Source organism: Trichosurus vulpecula, chromosome 3 (genome assembly GCF_011100635.1).
Source record: "Trichosurus vulpecula isolate mTriVul1 chromosome 3, mTriVul1.pri, whole genome shotgun sequence".
In the NCBI taxonomy this organism is placed as follows: domain Eukaryota; kingdom Metazoa; phylum Chordata; class Mammalia; order Diprotodontia; family Phalangeridae; genus Trichosurus; species Trichosurus vulpecula.
This window is the reverse complement of record NC_050575.1, coordinates 323,726,576-323,732,111: the sequence shown is the minus strand read 5'-3', so window position 1 is coordinate 323,732,111 and position 5,536 is coordinate 323,726,576. Positions and strand designations below refer to the sequence as shown.

General features: G+C 41.3%; 1 pseudogene; it reads right to left on the bottom strand.

The window, feature by feature from the left end:
• Positions 1–2,925: 2,925 nt before the first annotated feature.
• Positions 2,926–3,747, bottom strand: LOC118843893 (annotated as a pseudogene).
• Between the last annotated feature and the right edge of the window lie 1,789 nt (positions 3,748–5,536).

Genomic DNA, 5,536 nt, shown 5'->3' with positions numbered 1-5,536 from the left:
TAGAACTTTGGCTCCAAGCGACTCTGAGGAGTAAGAGATGGAGAACAGGATGGAGAAAGAGAGGGGTGGAATAGGTACTATGTATAGCAGGGTCATTCTAGGGAGTAGGAGTCAGAGAACTACCGGAAGATGCTACCACAAAATGCCATCATTTTGCTGTTTTAGTGGTGAGCTGCCTAAATAGAAAACAAAAATGCCAAGCATCACAAATCACTAGCAGTTCTTCCACCTGCTCTTCATGCCTGGGGCTGGGCCAAGGCTCTCTAACCTTGATGCAGGGACCTTGATCCAGCTGAGATGCTCATCAAACTGCAAGACAAGATTTTTTTTATCAACTCTCCAGATTTGCTGAGATCAGTGGGTGTAACCCTCTGAGATACGAGACATCAAAATTGTGAGAGAATAGGTTTTAGGTCTGTGATTTCACTGCTGTAGAAATCTCCCTCACTGCAAATTTGCACCTTCTTTGCAACCTATATTGTTACAGAGTTACTTGGAGCATCGAAAGTTAAGTGAGCTACCCAATGTCATATAGTTACTACATATTAGTGGTAGTTCTTGAACCCAGGTCTTTCTTATTTCAAGGTCTGCTCTCTAGCCATCATGCCATACTGCAAAACATCATACTGGACTTTAATGACCAGAACTTGACACCTGAATGCAATTTTGCATATTAGGGACTACATTGAAATTTGGGTGCCTGAACCTAAACATAAACTCAAAAACTGGTTATAAGGTTTGATGTAAAAACACAAACTTATTACTAATTTAGCTTAGGAATTTATGTCCTAAAGCATAATTAGTTCATCAAAAGGCATACAGAACAGTTGAGTCATTTATGAACCAAATTCTATTCCTTGGAACAACTGTGGCTTTATAGCATCTGTGTTCTTTAGCAGAGCCTTAATGAGTGGATTGCTCCAGATAATATTCTATTCCTGTCACCAAATAATGCTTTCTGTCCACACTCCTGTACTCCTTTGTTGTAGGAAGGGTGTTGGATAAAATGGGTGACACACCCTCTGTTGTACTGGAATGGCAAGGCTCAGACTTGGAATTGTGATGTAAATCAGGCTGTTCTAAGCTTTGCATTATTGATGGCAAATGCGACCTTGGATAATTTTTTTTCTGCATTGATTGACTCTGGCCCATAACAGTGACTATTAAGGAGGGACCAAATAGTATGAAAAGTGTTTTATATACAAAGGGACATCTCTAGCAGTCTTCCACTATGCTTGGGTTTTGCTTGAGCCCATAGCATTGGTCATATCACCAAGAGTTGATTCTGATTGGTGTAGAGGGTCTAGAAATGAGGACCCTAAATGGTGGAAGATTGTAAAGTAATGTTTTCATGAGGATGGGGATCATGGCATTCTAAACTGTGGCATTCCCATCAGGACCACATTGATGACTATAGAGTTGAAATTAACGTTTCTAGCCATATTCTCATTCCCTTCCTGGCCCAATCCCTGACTTTCTGGACTTCAAAATCATTCCCCTACTACTGTTACTAGTGGACTAGTGGAATAACAGTGTTGGCTTTTTTTCTTTCTCTTTTTAAAGCTTACATAGCAGAGTAGGATTTCTGTGAAGTCTGCTACCAGCAGCACTTTAAAAGCAAGATTAAAACACTAAACTACAAAGTGAATCAATCTGTCTTTTTCTCCATGCAAAACAGATGGCAGTAACATTGATTTTACTTTCATCCATGGCACTGTCTCTTGCAAATGCTGAAGAGCAGCCCGAAGTGAGGAGTATGATCATGTTAGAGAAATGTTGTTCCTATAATTTGTTGATAATATATTCCAGGCTAATGGGCAAGCAAGGCTGGGTCCCTTGAGCTATTCTGAAAGTGCATGCACACTCAGAAACTATTAGCCTTTTTCATATAGCAGCTAAGAGCCCTAAAAACTACTAAAATCAATTCAAACAATAATTTATCACTGACAGATTAAAATTTTGCATTGATTTCTTCTGGAATGAAAGTTGTGCCTCCTAGAGAACTTAATTCTCTCAATAGACAGCCAGATATAGGGTATAATTCCAAGGTTTAAAATATTTTGGCAAGGATTTCTGAAAAATATGCAGGAGAAAAAAACAATAATTTCAAAATATTGCTGAGACAGATGCATGGCTTAGATCTTTACTTATCTGAACTTTTTACATATATCTTCAATAAAGCCATAGTATGTCCTCAGGACTTCATTTCCTATAATATTTGGGAACAAAGGAACATAACTCATTGGGAAAGAGTCTCTAGGTTCAATTTCCCAGAGGTTTGTGTGTGAGCCTGCAATATGTTGACATTAGTAAGTGAGAACTATGGTAGAGAGTGTGGTATAAGGTGTGACATTTAAAAAGACCGCTGGTGGTGAGTGGACATGAAAACAGAATGGATAAACAAGGCGGGGAAAACTGTAGAACTATGAATGGCAGGGTGAGACCACACGGAACAGTATGGTCATGGTTTCCCCAAACATAGGAGTTGTGGCTAAACTGTGATATTCCAGAGCTAAGGTGAAAATTTTCAATTGAGCTACATTCTAAAATGAGAGACTCTCAGGAAAAACTCCAAGATGCAGATTACATTCTAAACATTTGTTACTGGGGTCAATGAATTCTGAAGTGACTGTGTCCTCTGCTATACTGGAAATCAGAGAGATTAAGGATTAAATTCACCTAAAATTGGAGAAAATTGTATCCTTCTTGTATCCTATTTCCAGAGAATATACTGCTGTTTGATTTAATTTCTTGTTACTTGTTTCATGTCAATTAACTCCTTTTTCATTGATTCTATGTGTCTCTTTTATATCCTAGCAAGAATTTGCCTAGGTTGGGACTCATGCTGTGAACAGAATATTTGATTAACCAAAATTGTCATACTAAATCTGGAAGTAGTGATAGGTACCATAGAACAATCCCTAGTTTTTTTTTTTCCAGGAGGAAATAAACTTTATTTGAATCACTAGCCAAAACTTAAAGATACTCTTTTTGCTAAGAGTTTACACACAATCTTTCATTTTGATAAGAGACCACACAAGCACTTGCCTCATCCCAACATTTTATATTATCTCATGTTATCTCCAATGGGAATACCTTTCTCCCCCTCGAAGGTTGTTCTGAAACAAAAGGACATTACTGACAAATAGGCAAAGAAACAAAGTACTGGTGGGCTCAGCTTTCTTTATCATTTCACTCGAATTATGGATTAGGTTAAATTGGATTGGTCTTCAGAGTTGATTTTTCCATTTCTTCCTTTTGAAGGTCTCAATTAGGCTAATCCGTTTGCAAAACTGCACTGCTTCAGCACCTCGCTAAAGCTTGAGGTCACACAGCTTGAGGTCACCCTGGTTCTGGGCACACTCTAAGAACTGCTTCATCTCATAGTGGCAGGGACTGAACTGCTGCTGCTGTTGCTGGTACACTGGCTGGGCTGCCTGAGGCTCCTGGTAGGTGATATCAGGCCTTGCAGGCTCAGCACTGCTCCCACCACCAAAGCCACTAGTAATGGCATGACCAATAGTGTGGCCCACAGCTGAGCCCACTGCAACTCCTGCTGCTGTGTAGCCATCTGGGCCATCAAACCCAGCTGCCTGGGTGCAGCAGCAGGAGGGGCAACCGCAGATGGTGGTACTGCTGCTGGAGGATGAGCTGCTGGTGCTGGTGCTGGTGCAGCTCTCATTGGGGGTGCCCGACTGGCCGGCGGGGGGGCACCCGGGAGGTCCGACTCCTGCTTCCGCGCAGCATAGTCGACTCCTAGGGGGTAGAGGTCCTGGGGAGAAGTGAGAGGCGAGAAGACAATCCCTAGTTTTAAATCTCCCAAATAAAACCTGTCCCTGTTTACAACTTTCCTATTTCTGTGGGTGGCAACATCAATTTTTGAGTCATTGAGGCTAAAAACCTCCGTCATCTTTGATTCCAACTCTCCCTCACTTTTCTTGTCCAACTTGTTACTGATTCTTATCTATTCTAGCTCTGTAAAACCTCTGTACTTGTCCTTTTCTTTAATTCTCCAATGCTGGTACCCTAATTCAACATCCCAACATCTCTAGGCTGCACTAATCTCTTTTAATTCTAGTACCTACTTTCTGTTAATTATTTACTCTGTACATAATATGCTTCTACATATTTGTTTGCTTGTAGCCTCCCCATTAGATTGTTAACTCCTTAAGGGCAGGGATTATCTTTTGTCTTTCTTTGTATCTCCAGTCCTTAGCATAGTACCTGGCACATAGTAGGGCCTTGATAAATGCTAATTGACTGACTGACTGCATCATTGCCTCTATCTGTTCACCTACTGTCTAGTCTCTCTCTCTCTCTCTCTCTCTCTCTCTCTCTCTCTCTCTCTCTCTCTCTCCATATATATATATATATGTATATATATATATACATACACATATATGTATATATGTGTGTGTGTGTGTATACTATATATATATATATGATACATATAATCATAGAATAATAGAATTTTAGACTTGGAAAAGACCTCAGATGCCATCTAGTACAGGCCATACCTAAGCAGGAACTCCCTTCAAAGTACTCCCCAAGGAGGGTGGCAGCTGCTGGGTGGCACAGGGAATAGAGTGCTAGGCCTGGAGTCAGGAAGACTCATCTTCTTGAGTTCAAATTTGGCCTCAGACAGTTACTAGCTGGGTGACCCTGGGCAAATCATTAATTAACTTATGTTTGCCTTAATCTACTGGAGAAAGAAATGGCAAATCACTCCAATATCTTGCCAAGAAAACCCCAAATGCAGTCTATGGGGTCAAGAAAAGTCTGACAGGACTGAAAAATACAATCCCCATTGCTAGCAGAGTGTCTGGAACATAGTCAGTCCTTCTTCAGTTGTGGCCAACTCCTCATGATCCCATTTAGAGTTTTCTTGGCAAAGATACTGGAGTGGTTTGCCTGGAACATAGTAGGTCCTTAATAAAGGCTTGTTGAATTGGATTAGATGTTACCCCAAAATCTTCCACTTTAAAATTTATATATATGTGTGTATGTGTATTTGTCTTCAAAAAACTTGGACAACTTACTTTTTGTCCTGTTTCAGTTTTCATTTGTGATTTCTTGAAATACAGCTTTGAAAAACAGACTTTAAAAAGCCCATTTGGGTTGGGGTGGAGACAAGATGGCGCTGTGAAAGGAAGGAACTGCTAGAGCTCTCTAACAAATTCTGTCAGATACGTCTAAAAAAGTGAATCTGAGCAGACTTGAGAGAATTAAAAGCCACTAGTAGACTGAGAGGGGTAGGAGCGTCGGGCACGCAGATTGGCACCAGACCAAACCAACCGGGAACAGCAGAGGAATCCAGCCAGCACACTGGTCTTGGAGAGTCCCGGGTGAGCAAAATGCCGGAGCAAGAACAGACCCAGGGCAAAAGTACTGGCTATGGCTGCAATTGAGCCCCAGGCCTCTCGGCCCAGGACAGAAGTCTGTCAGAGAGCAGAGCCTGCAGCTGTAGGAGCAGCTAGCCCAGAGGCCTGCAACCCACAGTCTAAAGGTTTGAAACTCACCTTCTTGAGCTTCCGAG